The sequence below is a fragment of the Limulus polyphemus genome, unplaced genomic scaffold (genome assembly GCF_000517525.1).
Source record: "Limulus polyphemus unplaced genomic scaffold, Limulus_polyphemus-2.1.2 Scaffold4612, whole genome shotgun sequence".
Classification (NCBI taxonomy): Eukaryota; Metazoa; Arthropoda; class Merostomata; order Xiphosura; family Limulidae; genus Limulus; species Limulus polyphemus.
This window is the reverse complement of record NW_013670222.1, coordinates 38,379-56,340: the sequence shown is the minus strand read 5'-3', so window position 1 is coordinate 56,340 and position 17,962 is coordinate 38,379. Positions and strand designations below refer to the sequence as shown.

General features: G+C 32.2%; 2 long non-coding RNA genes across 2 annotated transcripts in view; one reads left to right on the top strand and one right to left on the bottom strand.

The window, feature by feature from the left end:
* The first annotated feature begins 10,478 nt into the window (after positions 1–10,478).
* On the top strand, positions 10,479–12,736 carry LOC111088866. Its single transcript, XR_002613248.1, has 3 exons — positions 10,479–10,627; positions 11,371–11,505; positions 12,697–12,736. It is a non-coding gene; the product is annotated as an uncharacterized LOC111088866 (long non-coding RNA).
* A 3,431-nt stretch (positions 12,737–16,167) lies between these two features.
* The window catches only part of LOC111088865, a 6,404-nt gene continuing 4,609 nt past the window's right edge, over positions 16,168–17,962 (bottom strand). Inside the window, exon 4 of the long non-coding RNA XR_002613247.1 lies at positions 16,168–16,391. This is a non-coding gene — a long non-coding RNA (uncharacterized LOC111088865). The remainder of the gene's footprint in view (positions 16,392–17,962) is intronic.

Below are 17,962 nucleotides of genomic sequence, written 5' to 3'. Positions count from 1 at the left end.
GATATACTGTGGTTTTTGAAATCTCTTAATAAAGGTTTATAGTTTATTTATTTTTATTTGGTTTCATAAACTTATTTTCCAGGAGTGTGAGTGTTCTTAAGATGAAATTTGGTTCTGAACTATGAGTCAGATCTAGTAATGTTGAGGTTAAGAAAAAATAACTTTCAAGACTTTGCTCATGGTCACCTGTTACGTAGATGAAGAAATCAACCTTCTAAAGAAACTCAGTTTTTCCCTAAAGAAGAAAGGTCCACCTTTCGAAAAGGCTCGGGTTGTAGGGTTTTTATCATTTTGTATCAAGACTTCTTGAACCTACGTGTTTTTTTGACATCATGAATTCTGAAGAATACCTTCATTCACACCAATAAACTTGTATCAGTTTAAAACTCATCTCCCGAACAAAATTAATACTAATGAGCCAACCAACAATACAACATTACACTGCAGTATACCATCTATCTCTGAAATAAGATTTTAAAAAATTCACACATGGACAAAATCTGCCATTAAAATTTCTGTCGACTCCATCTTACTCAAAAATCTGGCTCTAAACTACTATCAATGCTAAAAATATTATGTAGAATCACGTGTAATAAATATTCAAAATTCTACATCAGAGAAAATTGGAAACCATAAGAAAAAAACCCTCCCATTTTCACTGCCATTGAAATTCAAAAAACATGTTATATCTATTAAAACCACTGTAATTTAGACAAAGAACCAAACAGAAACAAATGGGAAATCAAGGAAGCAATCAGAATTGATCAAAACAACCCTACTCAAACCCAATACCCCATAGGGTGCCATGATACCTTTACTAAGCTGTGACCTCTTTGTTCTGTACTGTATGTATATGTCTATGTCTATGTAAACTACTTGTACTTGATGATGAGAAAACGTTGTGTATTTGTTATTATGTTAAACTTGTAATAAAATTTCTTTATTGCCCATTCAAGCCACCATTAAGCTTTATCGTCTCAAAGTGAGTTCCTCGTAATCAAATTTGATTTCAGCTTTGTCCTGCTCATTGAATCGAGTAATGGGATTGACTGTCACTTTTATTATGCTCTGTCACTGCTATATCCTTGGACCCATCGATCGACAGCTTGAAACACTAACCACTAGGCAACACTTAGCTCAACTAAGGACCCTGTCATTTCTGAGATATTTTGTGTTGAATCATAAGTTTAAAGACTATTATGATGTGTATATATATATATATAATGTCAGGCAAGTTAGTGTTTTAACGGAAATATAAGAAAGATAAAAACAAGATGATACCCAATGAAATATTAAATCTAAGTTACCTGAATATTTTCGCAAGTGCCTTAGCAGCTACACATAATCGATTTAAGTCAGTGTTGTTTAAGAGTTTAAGCTACTAATTGATCAGTAAACAATTTAGCAATGTTCTATTTTAACACTTTTATCGGATCCGAATAAACCTGGGGGTGTTCAGAAAATATTACATTTTCTCTTCGCCCCCTGTCGTGGCTTTATCTTTTAATGAGGAACTTTTGTTTATTGATTTTACAACCGGTGAAAGCGGTGAAGAAGGCCGGAGACAAGAGCTAAGAGTCTTGAAGTAGAGCTCCACGAACAAAATATCCAGACCGTAGGTGCCCGCCCCAGAAAAGACACAATACCAAAGTTTATTGCAACACAAAGACAGGTACAAATAAATAATGATATGATTAACAAAGACAGGTACAGATAGATAATGCTATGATTAACAAAGACAGGTACAGATAAATAATGCAGTGGTTAACATTTTCATGAAACAATTTTACAATCAGCTAAAAAGTAAACACTAAACATTGACATTACATAATAAACGTGGCACTAAAAAATAAACATAATTTAAATAATTATAAATTGATTAAAGTCACATTGGTCCGTTGTTCGTTCCGGTCGGTAATCTGAAAAAAGAGAGGGGGGCACAAGCTAAAAATACTCAAGGTGGTTGTGGTTGTTTGTAATTAAGCACAAAGCTACACAATGGGCTATCTGTGCTCTGCCCACCACGGGTATCGAAACTCGGGTTCTAGCGTTGTAAGTCCGCAGACGTACCGCTGTGACACTGGGGGCAGGAGGTTGTGAACGTGATAGATGTTCGTTTTGTAGTTCAAAGGATAGATGTACTTGTTCCATTAGGCTGGTGTTTCTGTAATATTAGCGAGTCTTGTATAAAGGTTATTTCTGTTTTAGGATTTGTCATAATACTTGTTTGCTAGGGTTAAAAAGCGTGTTTTTAAAGTCGTTGAACTGCTTGTTTTATATAGATATGAGCTTGGGGCGTAGACGGAAGACGGTGGACAAGGCCAAATCCTTTTAGCTGTATTGATTCGAGTTTTTTATTGGTGTGTTGTGGCATGTTGCATGTAACCGGGCGTCCGTATTCCAGAGTGGGTCTTATGTAGGCGTTAAATATTGTCATTATTGTTTTAGCACTGGAGCCTTTGGCGTACCCACCGATTTTTTTTTTAGATAATTGGTTCGTTAATCTCCTTTGATTATAATTTCCGATAGATGTGAGTTCCATGTTAGTTTTTTATTGAAATTAACACTTTTATATAATTAGCGAGATTTATAAATACGTAGTTTTAACCCGTATTATACTTTCTTCTAGTGGATGTATCTGCAAACAACTCATCCAACCTGTAGTATGTATACGTGCTGTAACATAATGAAGCTTCCACAAGGAATGAAACTGTAGACGAACAGATTTGGGTGCGTTTCCCTGGCAGTTATTTAGATTTAAAAATAATTATTTCCGGAGAAATAATTACTAATCTGGGGTGCTCGAAGTTTAAACAATCCTCCTTCACCCAGCTCGTGGTCTAGGAATGTGGGCTTAACTTGAGAAAATAGGAAATTAATGCAGACGAGGTATGTAACTTTGAAAAGGTAAAGAGAGAGTAACTGTAGACAATAAAAAGTGAAGAGCAAAGTAAACTAAACTAAACGGCCGATATCGGACAAATGGTCCATCAGGGCGGCGGGGATCTAAAAATCCTTTGCCGAGAATTTAGTATGGGGGGAAATGGGATTTGGGTCACGTGATTTTAACATTTGAAGGGAAGGGTTCTGTGTTTAGTATTGTGCCTCTTTTATTGGTTGTTATCAAACTCGTATTGTCCAATCCGAAAAGAGGCCTGCAATGATTGGTACATGTACTGGCAAAGATCTGAATTAGTTAAAAATAAGGTTATTGGCTAGAAAATGTTGGATGAATGATATAAAAAGGGTTTTCTAAGCTGAAATCTTGATGAAAACAGCAACATTCTCAACATGAAAGTTATTTTTGTAGCTCTGGTTTTGTTCTCAAGCCTGGCGATGACGAACGGCAAGGCTATAAATATAGCTTGGCAACTGATGTGTAGTAAGTTTGTTTTTGAACATCATTAATATATAAAGCATTAAGTAACTGTATTACTGAAATAAATGCTCTCTTATCATATTTGTACGTGATCAGTAGAAAAATAAAGCATAGAAAACTAAAGTAAGTGTTATTAAAACAAAGCTTTATACTATACACAACTTTACTATATATATATAAGAAAAATATTTAAAGGTCTTATTAGTGTCGATGCAATTTTCAATGTCTTTAAGGAGTTCAGAATCAGTTTTTAAAAGCTCAACAGACATCTTTCATCTGGGTTATACATGAACATTGGAATGATTTGACTGAACGATATTGTATGATCTACTGTAAAGGGAAACTATGGCAACCTTTTCCCTTTACCTAATCAAGTATTTTTACGAAAACTTGTTCATAGCATGTGAAAAATATGTCACTTAAGTAAATCAAACATGTTTTTCCTTTTATGCAGAAATTAATGTAGAGAATCCTGGAAAAATAAATGAGGTGAGAAAATGCTTCCGACAGGTTTTGAGTGGAAAGTCTGAATGGGTAGGTGTTTCTGGTGTTATGACTCATTATTTTTCGTTAATTCTTTATAATTTTAGAAACAATGTGTTGTTAACGTGAATCTGTTTACTTTAACCGATCTTCTATTCAGTGGAAAAACCCTCTTGATATTCAAATTGTATTTATAAGTTCATTTATATTAAGGGTTAATTTGATAACCAAAATAAATGTGTTTTAAAGAGACAGCATTCAATAAGATAGAAAAGGATTTAAGCAATTCTTCCTTTTCAGTACTTTTACGTCGGGAAAATTATTCATGTAACGTTGAAAACTTGAATTTGTTTCATACAGAAACAAAACACTTTAAATATGCAATTGTCATAAACAGCAAATATTTTGTTCCGTTAGACCACCAAAGTATTGAAAAATATTACGTCATATCGTTATATTTAAACATAACTGACAGATCTCAAACGATGTAGCCCCCCAGTGGCACAGCGGTATGTCTGTAGATTTACAACGCTAGAAACCGGGTTCTGATATCCGTGGTGGACAAAGCACAGGTAGTCCATTGTGTAGGTTTGTGCTTAACTTCAAACAAACAACTCACACGATGTGATTTTGATTTAATCCGATTTTCCTTTTTTAGTTATGTTTTCCATTCCCTGTCTCTGTTTCAAGAATATTACATGCTTTCAGTTTATGAGCAGTAGTTTATGTCTAAATAAACATATCAAGTTGATTGTAAACAAACGGAAGAGAAGCATGTTTGAAAGTGGTTATAATACAATTTAGAACAATTATATCGTTCCTGACATATTAATTTAAGTATACGATTAAATGTAATGAAAACAAAGTCGTAGAATGTAATATCAAAGTTGATTTATCAGAAAATGTTTTTCATCTCAAGCTTCCAGGTGCAATTCAAGATTGTGAAAAGGCAAAATTTCCCAACAGAAAGTTGACCAGCTTCTTCACAGAAATGTGCAAAAATGAAAGATATGCAGATGCGCAGGTAATACCATTTTCTATTTAATATCAAGTTTTATATTAGGATGTTCTAGAACCAGCTCTTACAACTACAAAATTCTTATATATGAACACATATATGATCAACAAGGCATTATACAGTTGACAACTCGAAGAAATTAGGTTTCAGTACTCTATATAAACTAGAACTTAGCACTTCCTAGTATCAATTGCTTTTTTATTTTTGACAATGAAGACTTAATCCAACAGATTTACTTATAGTATACTTTTTTCATCCAACTTAACTACAGCACTTCCAATAGAATTTAAGGTTGGTGTCGCTCGAGAAGTAATATAACTTCAACTCTTGGTTTGGCTCCATGTCTTATCCTTTAAAGTCTATCCTTATAATATAAAACAAACTTGATACCTTATATGTTTTAGTCAAATGTACAATGTATTAGGACTGTATTTTACAATAATTACTTTATTTTTTAAATCTGAAATTCTTTTTAAGATTTGTTTATAGGAAGACCCGCCTGTAATACATAAAAAATGCAATTACTGTTATTTTTACAATCAAAATTAACTTTTACAGTGACTAGGGTTTTTCAGATTTTGTGACGTTATTGCTCGAAAGGTTTGTTTAAAAAGTGACTACCTAACTAACTATAGTTAACTATTAATTTGATTAAACATAAACACAACAATGTAGATGTATGGTATTACAAAGATAAACATAACACACAGTTACCTGATCTTTGCAATAATGATGATTCGGGGTTCTATTATCGAAGAAAAATTGTCATATGTTAAATGAAAGGACATGTAGAGTTTAGTATGCGAAAGAACATATGAAGCTGAGCGACTGTTTGTGGTTTATTGTTAAGCTCAAAACTACATAAAGGGAATTCTTGTGCTGTGTTCTTTGCGGCGAATCAATCTCTGGATTTTAGCATTATAAATCGCTCAGACACCAAATGACTGACAGGTTGGATATGAAGTTAAAAAGTAAAATGATATTCATTAGACTTAAAAGTACCAAAAATAGCTATAGTTAACCCATTAGACATGACAGTCGTAAAACAGTCCCCCACCCCCACATACAAACAAAATAAAGTAAGACATAATACAACTGAAAACATGAATCAGTAGAAAATGTCCCTGATTGGACTCTGTCTCCGGAAATAGTGCGCATAGTGGAACTTGGTAAAATTCAGAAGAAACAGTCTTCAAGTACTGGAACTATGTTCCCTATGATACCGTGTATGTATACATAATTCCGCTAACATGTGTGTTATAAGGAACCAAATACAGGAACGAACTTTACAGTCACCTAGGGCACTGTAAGAGAATAATTGATTTAAAGATTTAAACAATAGCATGTTTATGCTTGTTAAAACTTTTACTTCGGTAATATCTGAAATAACGTTAAGCCTCATCTATTTATGCATGCAGGAAGTCAGAAAGTGTTTTGGCGAGAAATTTCTAGCAGCTCGAGTGGATCCAGAATCTACACTCACTGAAATGATTGACAACTGTTTCTAAATATGTAAGTTGATGAGGTTAAACATACAACTATGATGGTAATACATTAAACAACTATCTCTGGACTTGAACATCTTATGTGCTAAAAAGAGTATAAACATTATTATCTACAAGAATACTTAAAAATGTTTTATAGTTTCAAACGGTTAGACTTTGTAGTAACTATTCATGTATCACAGGTTTTACTTTAAGTAAAAAATGCCATAACCATTAACAATATATTGTAAATATTACTATTAATTAACATGTTTAACTTTGTTTCAATATTTCTTTTGCTTTCGTGGTATATTAGCTTGGTATTTTAATGATTATTTATTTTCCAAATTTATTAATTTACGAAAGTATATAGTTATTTATTAAAGTTGAACTTAGATCTTACTTTTAGTACGATATTTTCAAAATAAGGCTTAAAGGACATTTGATATCCAATCCAATCATGGCAAGTATTTTAGTTTGAAATCTCTCAAAATTGAAATGTAAATCGAGAGAGACAACCAGGGATGGCCAGAAATATTCTATTTCTCTTCACTCGAAATCCACATTTCCTTAAATAAATTGATAAAGCTCCCTAAACGTGGAATATGACAAAATCGACATATCCCTAGAACTGAGATATTCAATTCCTTCACCGGTTTAATTTGGTGTGTTTCAAACGTATTCTTTTCCTTTTAAAAATGTATTTCAAATAATTTAATATGTAAGAAACAGTATTACAGAAAACCAAAGTGTATCCACTCTATTACGCCTTATAGATTGATAACTACCAAAGCAACCAGTCAGAATAACTGTGTTATTTTATATAGAATGACACAGGTAACCCTTGCAATGAAGCCTTAGGGACACTACACTTTAGGATAACAATTCTGAGACGATGAACATTATACGCTTATTTGACACCAAAGACAACTGTGTCCTGTTTACGTCCCATACATATATATATATATAGCAACACTTTGTACGATTGAACAAAATACGACATCATTGAAGAAATGTTAACCAGTAAAGTAATCACATACAAATAATTTAAAAGATATAAACTTTATTTTACCCAACATGGAAACTAGCTTATAGATGTTACGTACGATAAATATTTTAAACTTTGCACTTCCACGACTATTAAGGTAAAATGTAGGAGCTTATTCAATCTAAGGATAACAAATTTTTGTCCCTATTTTATAATTTGATAACATTCGCTAGTTTTTTTTTTTTTGTCTTCTATCATATTTGTTATCAAATAATTTCTCTAATATATTGAACGTAATGCTATTAGTTCTATTCTAAGTGAATTGACATTGATATCTAATTATTTTAATGTAATTGATATTTACAGCCTCAACGGATCACTTAACATCTGACGAGAAAGAGCATCTACATATTACCGAAAAACAATAATTTGAATATGTCGTCACCTTTTTTTGTTAGATATGTTTAACACCTCTATCTCGAAAATAAAATTCTCATGAAGCAACAAAAGTGTTGAACTTGTAGTGGTTTATTGTTTTTCAGTTGTGACGGAGCAAAGTGTACAATGTAATTTTGATTATCTACTTAATTAAGTATATGTTGTTTTTAAGTACATCGCTTAAAGAAAAAATCCAGTCTTTTTCGTTATAAACTTAAAAAGTATCCAAGTTCCGATACAAGCATTTCAATGCTACCCCAATGCTCAGCAGAATGTCTCTGAACTTATGATGCTAAAAATTGAATTTCGATACCTATGATAAGCACAGCAAAGACAGTCAATTCCATAGCTTTATTTTAATTAAACAACAAACAATAAATGGGGAAAACTGTCTTCACTCTCAACTGCTAAAAAGCAAAAATGTGTAGGTTTGAACATTATACGTGTTTAAAGTTGTTGATAATTTCGTACTTATATTTTTTCAGTAATGTGTTTAAGAACTCTTCATACAGTATCTATCCAACGTATTAAAATAGTCCAAACTTATAGTTAAAAAATTATTACAAATAAACACGCTATTGAGCATTATATTAAATAAGCTGTTGTTCTCAGAAATATATTCACACCAATATTTTGAAAATAAGTAAAAGAAGTTAAAGATCAGTTTAAGTCTTTCTCTGGAAAGATATTTTTGTTTTTGAATCAAATATATTAACGTTTGTTAATTACGATAAAAAATAATCAACCAATCCTGCAATATTCGGTTTCATACTTGATCTGTAAACAAAGAAATATTGAACTTCAAATGTTAGTGATGAGAGGACATATAATTTTTCTGTAACTCAAAAGTTATATCTACAATAGCCCGTGGAAATTATTGAAATGAAAGGTGAGAGAGAAGTTAGCTAGTCAAGACATCCACCGTCAACTCTTGTGCTATCCTTTACCCACGAATAGTGAGATTAACCATCACATTTTAATGCTTCTACGACCGAAAGTGCAAACATGTTCGGTAACAGGATTTGAAATCGCGACCCGCAAATTGCGAACCGAATGGCCAAACCACCAGCTCATGGTTGATAACGTAGCAAATATATATTTTATTGATAATGGAAAGTTATGGCTCAAAGCGTAAGAAGTAAACTTGTTATCAATCATGATAAGGAATTAAAGAAATACGTACAAGAGTCAGTTAGAAATTGTATGAACATGGAAAGAAAAGAAAAAAAAACTGGGTAAACTGACACCTCAGAGAAAGAAATTACTTATGGTCAAAGGTTAGCGCGTGCAAGCGTTTTTAACATACACATGAAATTAATAAAAAATCAAATTATTTTTAATTAAATAAATTATTTAAAATAGGATTACAAGCTGTATTTCAAAATGTTCTGTAATACCTTAAGTGTATTATAATTTTAGTAAAAAACGTGTGAGCTTTTTAACATAGTGCATAGTAAAAAGCTTCTGTATACATGTGTATTTTATATGTTGAGGAAATAACTGTTACGTCTCCGTTCGTTAGTTAATTTTCCGTAAATTCGTTCCGACGAAACTTTAGTGACACAAGTCCTTTCTTAAATAAAACTGGTTTATTCTTCCTGAATATAACTTTGCGATACACTTAATTTCAACAGTCGCGTATAATTCAAACAAACGTCTCACATGCTCAACAATATTCTCTCTGACTGCAGCTCAATTACTCATTCTCTCCCGTCACGTTGTGACTGTCTTATATATACCAAACTACCCCCAATCTAGTAGTCTCCTGACAATTCACGAAGGTTCGAGAAGGACGTGGCGTGATACTAGTCACGTGACCTCGCTGACGCAACATAACGTTTATATTCAGAGAAAACAACAACATATAATTGTTGTTACACATTACTCTCTTTAAAAGTGCACCATAGTTATAAGTAGTTAAATCTACTTATGTGAAATGCCCCCAAGTGGCACAGCGGCATGTCTGTGGACTTACAACTCTAGAAACCGGGTTTTGATACCCGTAGTGGCCAGAGCACAGATAGCCCATTGTGTAGCTTTGTACATAAACTACAAAACAAACAAACATATCTGAAACTGAAATGAAATCAAATTAATAACTTAATAAATTATGCTCAAGTTAAAGTTCAGAAAAACCTTTTGGGTAATACAATATGCACAACTCAAATCCAACATGGTCAAAATTAAAATACAGATAGGTACTTAATTATTTTATTATACGCACGTTATGTCAGGACCACGAAAATGAACATTGTTGATGTCGTGAGACAGTGCTGTTTATCTTCGATTTTAAGCGTAAACTAAGTTACTTCATAAATGTTCTTTAAACGAAAACGTTTTCATTACAAAGTATAGAAATGGGTATTACTTTGTAGCAGTCATTTTTAAATTTACCCTTTTTTTTTGTTAAATAATGAAACATAATGATAAATCTGTATTTACATCCGAAATTGTAGGCTACAAAAATCTGACAAATACAGAACGTTAGAACATTCATATCTTACATAATAGAATCTAAAAAGTAATAAAGATATAATAAACAACAAGAAAAAACACACTGCACATTGGACGGAGACATCTAGTAAAATTTTCAAAATGACGTGTGTAGAAACCATCACGTTCGACCTGTTACCGAGAAAACCAACAGTAGCATAATTTTCAATTTTCAAACTCGTTTGATGAATGCATTTGGTTCCGTAGATCAGTGTTCGACAAAGCCATAACGTATTTGACTCAACAACTTATGCTATTATAACGCATCTGTGTAGGTGTTCAACACTGGCAACAGGGTGATATTGACTCTACGAGTTGTCGAAATAGCCAGTAAGACTATCGTGGTAAATCCAGATTTCTTTTATTGTGTACAAGATTCGTGGTAACTGTGGTTAAAAATTAAATGTTAGACCATGTCAATGTTAGTGCTTAAATACTTCTAGTTGATAATGGAAACTAGGCATATCCATATGAAAAATTAAAAAATGAAGATTTGCATCAAAACCTTTGTTTATGAGACTGCATACGGAATATCTTCCTTCCAACAATCTCATATTTTGGTGAATTTTAAACCATGAGATTTTCCGTATTTTAGATATTCACCAGAATAATCATTTCACGTTACGTCCTTTAATAATAAAAGTATCAACGATAAGCCTATTCTAGTAAGTTGTTGACTGAAGAACTACGATAGGCCTACTTTGCAACAGTTGTTATATATATAAAAACATAATAAGCTTTTTATAAGTATATGGTTTTAAAACATATTGAAGGTTGTTTATGCTTCTTATTGCTATATTTCCAATCAGCTGACATATTTTATTTAATATTATTTTGAATGTTAGTTGAAACATCATTGATTATGAATCCTTATTACTATTAGGCTCATTTATATTTTCACCGAAATAAACTTCATTATACATATTGAAATGTTTTAATTATTTATTAGTCTTTCATATAGTGGGTACAGTACTTGATCACTGTATTATAATGTTTTGTGTAATTTATAATTAGTATCTACTTCATATTTTGTGAGATACCATGTTATTAACTACTTTTCCTTTCTTATTATATAATTTTCATTAAGCTACTTGATTCTGCATGCTGCAACTAGACCAAGAAGAGACAGCAATTGGATCAACTCACTCAAAACAGCAAGGATGTATATCGTTACTGGACTGAATTTTGTTCAGCACATAGATGGAAAATACAACATTTTAAGGTACTTTCAATAATAAATATATAATTCCTCTTTAACTGGTGGTCATATGAAACTAGTATGATCAACAGAATCAAAATGTAATTGATTATACTATTGGCAATGGGCTGACCAAGTAACATTAAGTAAAAATATGTAACTTGTAAAACACTTGACCTAGAATTGTTGTAGTGACATAGTGTATGTAGTAAATATATAACAATCATTACCAGAAAACTGAAAGTTGTTAACATTTTCAATAGTTTGTTCTATCTTTTATATAACTAGGAAGAGGCAAAACAGCAGATTTAAAAATATCATATATGAAAGGTGAAACCTGCTTACTGGGGTAGTTACAAGATATATGAAAGGTGAAACCTGCTTACTGGGGTAGTTACAAGAAATATGAAAGGTGAAACCTGCTTACTGGGGTAGTTACAAGATATATGAAAGGTGAAACCTGCTTACTGGGGTAGTTACAAGATATATGAAAGGTGAAACCTGCTTATTGGGGTAGTTACAAGAAATATATGAAAGGTGAAACCTGCTTACTGGGGTAGTTACAAGAAATATGAAAGGTGAAACCTGCTTACTGGGGTAGTTACAAGCTGAAATGATGAAGCATCTTATATTTCCTAATTTAGGAAGCAAGTAAAATTCTTGAGTTTTGAGATTGGTAACAATTAACTCTCTGGATACATGTCACAATCTTTTTTACAGTTATATTCAAACCTTAATTATCTACTTTATTATTAATCTGTGTCAATAAACTTGGCATGAAAGTGTAGTTAATGAATCAAATTTTGATATCTGATAAGTTTTAATTTCACATGGAAGTATTTAAAGAAATTCTCAATTTTTACTTTTCTATATAACATGATACTTGTTTGCTTTAAGTTGCACAATTTAGATAATGTTTTCACTCATATTTGAATTCTGAGTTTTAATACAATTTATGAACTTATATTACAGATATTGCTAAGACATAATCTAACTTTATAGGCTCCAATTATCTTATTTTTACCTTAATATAAACCAGAAACTCTAACCCATATGCCATATCCTCTTATCACATACTTCAAATAATAATAATTCTATCTCTGATGTTTACTGTTACATTGTTTACAACCAACAGAAAGGGAAGATTTTAATTTACAGATTTATGTATAATGCTAGCTCATTCTCACAACAGCCTTTGAATTATTTGATGTTTAGATTCACAGTTACTTTTGTGAGTTCAGCTCAACCAGCTAAGGTAATTATTTTAACACACTTATAGCTTAGTTAGAAAGCCAGTTAAATTATAATAGGTATAAGACATTGTGTGCTTTTGCAAGTTATTGTTTTGTGTACTACATTTGAAAGAAATAAAATTCAGTAAATTAAACCGTCGAAAAATTAAGGTTAACTTTTATCAACATTTAAGTCTTCAACTACAAAAAGTACAAAACCCATGTGTAAGCATAAATTTCTTGTTTTTTATGCATATTTTTATTTGTTGTTATAAAAGTAACTACAATGTAAAAATTAGAAACTTATTAGGTTAGGTAAGAAAGCATAAATAAAAAACAATTTGATAAGGAATAAATAATTCTTCCACAAGGTATGCCCGTGAGAAGCTCATGTGTTGATTTTGAAATTGAATTATGCAGTGTTAACAGTGCTAATGGTGCTATAAAGTTAGTATTATTGAATTTTTTCAGTTTCTGATAAATAGAAATCAGAAACAAGTACACATCTATGTATATATATATATATGTAAAGAATAGAAAGTTAAAGTTAATATTATGAATATACAGAACAGAATATTATTGTAGTTGACTAAAATTATATGGTAAGAATGTTCTAATATAGTTTCTTGAGATAATCCTATTACAGATACATGGAATTAGGAAACAGCAGTTATAAAAACATAATATTATAATATCTGTAAAGTAATTTTGAAGTGGTAGACTAAAGGGAAGGCAGTTATTAATCACCACCAACATGAGATTACTCTTATCAAACTACACAGTAGGATTTTACCTTCCCTTGTATAAGTTAAACTTATAACTCACCCACAGCCCTGGGGTGTGGAAACAATTTTGGGGTGTGCCACAGATTTAAACCAAGCTCACCAGATCCAAAATTCAGAGCTCTATCACATGGTTAACTCATGCTTCAATGAAGACAAGGAGAAGCTGAGTCATTTAAAATACATCCTTAATCAGTTTTTAGTAAATGATAGCTTTCAATACCAAATGATGAATATACTTGTCTGCACCCCAAAGATGCTGTAATTCAAGACATTAAGATTTTAATGACAATATAAAAACAAAGCATCAGCATGGGTCTTCTACGACCATCAATGTTGAGCAATATACCAAGTACTGAAGTAAGCTGAGAAGAATTACAATAGAAGAAAGTATTTTATCTACATTTTAAAGCAGCAGTGGTTAAGTCCTAGGTGGCAGCCAAATACAGGAAACAGTTAAGAGTGCTTTGTGAAGACTGACATAGGAAACATCGTCAACATATGTATACCATTAATCTTTGTTGGGCAGTTTTTTAAGTAAACAAGTATCATGTTCAATAAAGTAGGACTATATTTTAAAGCATGATGGACGAATGTGCATCCTAAATCATGTAAAAGTTATTGTGGTATGCAGTTGTGCCATGCGTTTGTGCTTTCTTGTTTTAATATAGAATTTTTAGAAGTTTTTCAGTTGTTCTAGGTATGTGTTGTTTCTATGAAACACCTGGTGAAGAAAGATTGCTTTTGTTCCAGCTATCTTTGTTCTTTGTCATTCCCTTGAAATAAAAACTGGGTCTGCTCATTGAAGGTGTGTCTTTAAGGCTGCATCTAGTGTATGAAAGTAGAAAGCACTTATCTCCATTCATTGGTCAGATAATATCATGAGGTTATAACTTGTCATATCAACTTACTAATAAATCATTGCTCTTGAACATGATGAAAACAAGTGATCTCTTTATAAGCTTGTGTCCCTTTTCATAGTTTATTAACAGGCATTTACATTACAATATTTAATATTATCAAGCTAGTGTCATCTCACACAGTACTTCATTAAAGACAACATTGCAGAGTTCCATCTTAAACTCACTGGCTGATATGTATAATGAGCTCAATTCCAGCATTGGGCCACATAATCTCTAGAGGGGGACATGGTATTTGTTCCTGTTGTGTAGTGCAAGAAGTGACTAAGGCCTTCATCATCTAAGCACTGGATGAAATGTTTGAACCATATGATGACATTGTGCTTAGAATTTGTAAGTAAGACCTCATTATACTTAGTCAGAAAGTGGTTGGTTGCACTTTGTGGAGTTGGTCAAAGACATTCATACAGCTCTGCACATCAAGGTTCAGACATCCTTTACCAAATATTTACTCTCCTTACTTCTGGCACTCCTCTCATAAGCATTTGTGCATAGTAGACTGGCTTTACAATAAGGTTTACATTGTCCAGCTTCAAGGTCTGTTCTCTCAGCATTTATGGTGTGGGAATGGAGGTCAAATATATCAAGCAACTCAACTGCAGTATCATCAGAATACTTACCTGAAAGAGTACCTATAATGTGGCTTAGATAATTCTAAAATAGCTAAAGATTTACCTCAAAGAAAGATTGTTTTGGACTATTAAGTTTTACTAACAAATATATCTTAAAAACCCCTTCTATACCACAGCTAATAAGAAGTTCCACAATACATATATTTTAAATAAATCTTTTTCCAAGTGGAAAACTTACAGAAACTCTTTACAACAATTTTTATTAAAATTAATAAAAAGAACACATTTTTCCATGGCAGGTCATTGAGACTGTAATGCATGAAGCTTCTGAATAGTCAATGCATTTATGGCCTTATTGATTGATATGCAATGGGGTCATAATGTATTGACTTCCACTATATGTTGAGTCAGTACACTGACTATGTCAACTACTGATCTACAGGGCTATAATGTATTGATTCAACACTTTTTAAATTCATTTACACATTCAATCCTTATACTGTAGGCCCTCTAAAACTTTAGTTGTGTGCTCTAGTGTGTTTGAAAACTATTTTATTATTGGCTTGCTCTGCTACTGATAGAATCAGTATATTATGGTTCCAGTGGTTTGCCATAATCCTGTTATTTTCTTTACTGATTTTATAGCTATTTCAATAACTGCCTATAAGACATATATTTAAAATTGTGTTATTGTCCCAACACCAGAGACCTGAACTTGAAATATTGAAATGTAACTGAAATAATTGTGGCTTGCAGATACCATATGCTACCCAAGGTGACTGGTGAATGCACACACACACATATATACAATAGTATTATGTGCTGTTATAAGTTACATCCAATGTATATTGGCAATTAAATCAGCACTATATAACAATGATGAAAGTTAGTATAAAAACCAGAACTAAGATGTGTATTACGAAACTAACCCTTAAAAAAGAAAAAAAAGGCCTTTGCCAGTTGCTGTCGTTATCCATTCACTCATAAATGAAAATTCACTAGTCACCATGGATAGTATATGGTATCTACAAGCTACAATTATTTGAGTTTTCTTTTGATATTTCAAGTTTAAGTCCCTGGTATTGAGGTAATAATATACATTTTTTAATTTGTATAAATGTAGACACACACACATCTGGAAACACAAACGTGAAGTCATTTATTACAGTGTCATCTAATAGTGGACACTGAGGATTTATAGCAGAAAGGAGAAATGTGACACTAATCTCAAAGGGAAGTGATTTTGTTAGCGGGAGATGTATGACCCTCTCTGACACAAATAAGGCCTCTTGCCTCTCCACAGATTTCCCACAGGAATAGATGGAACCATGATGACATTATCAAGTGTAGAATCTCTCCTCATTGTCAGTTCATCTTCTTCCAAAAGCGTGTAGGCAACATCATCTGAAAGGTAAAAAGAAACTAACAGTGTCAATAAGAAAATATAGAAAATGCCTTGACTGCACTATAAGAAGTGTGTTGTATAAACAAAACATTTACTGTTTGAAAACAAACATTTTCTTTGTTAGCCCCCAAAAGAATCACAGCATACATTTAATACTAACTTTCAGAATATGTCAGAAAAATTTGACAAATTTTTCATAATTTATATAAAGAAACTACAATGGTCATTAGAGATTGTGAAGTAATTTTGGATACATATAATATTTTCAATTCTGTGAAGTTCATGTTGTCTTTTACGGATAAAAGCATTGTCGAGATGTAGCATGTAACAAGTAAATGCATTATATATAATGAATAAATTGAAGCCAATAACCCAGAGCATTTAGAAGACTTTTGAAATGTGAGATGCTTGCTGTATTTCTCCTCCTTTTATATGACTGTATTATAGACTGATATGTGAAAAAACATAATGCTAGAAATGAAATTCAAAGAACATTAGGTTGGTTATAATTAATTTATAACATTGCAGTTTTATCAACAACCTGCTGCTACATATGTAACCGTATAACTACTGAAAATCTGTATATATTTGTCGGAATATCAAAAGCGGATACCCACAACCAGTCAAGTTAGCTGGAGAAATCTTGTAGCGATAGTCCGAGCCTACTAGGGGCTAGTTCCACTGACGTGTTCTAGTAGGTAGTAGACGAAAAAGTTGATGTTTTAGAAATTTTTGAAGTGTTATACCGTAAATGTTATCGACATTTTTAGCGTATTATTAGTAACCAATACTTTAAATAGTCGGGTTTTCGCTTAGGAATTCAATTGGGTGGTTTTTCGGCGCGTGAATTATTTAGAAACCTTGTCGATCCCTACGATTAAGTACTACAGTAATTAATAATACATGGTTTGCAAGCAGTAATATAAGTAGTTTATGTAAAGATGAGAAGACGAAAGTCTGATAACTCTACTGTCCCCCAGTGAAACAACCGTAAGTCTACGGATTTACAATGTTAAAATCCGGGGTTCGATCCCCCTGGTGGATACAGCAGATAGCCCAATGTCTTTTTGCTCTAAAACAAACTGATAATTTTGCTAAATGTCTCCAGTTAGTGTGCAATGTGTTCTCTTTCTGTTTTTTGTTATTACTATCTGGAGACTGTAACTAAGATATTCTTCAAATGTTTTATATATTTGTTAAATTTATGTAACATAGAAGTCCGAATTTGTATAAAAGTTTATAATTATGTGGCATTATGTGACGGATCTTTGTCCTGGAGAAAACATAAATGATTGTTTAAGACATACCACTTACATTCTACACATATGAATTCACCACAACGATGAAATTCGGGATTACGTTTCTTTCTGTCAATAACGACAAAACAATTTTTACACTGCTAAAAATTATCACACGAAGATTTCGTTTGTGTGCCATTCATTGATTTACAAACCACCCACTCAAGTAAAATTTCAGTTCAAAGTAGGCGATCAAGTACGTATTAGTAAAGTGAAGCATCAATTTAAGAAAGGTTATATGCCTGGATGGACTGACGAAATATTTACGACTT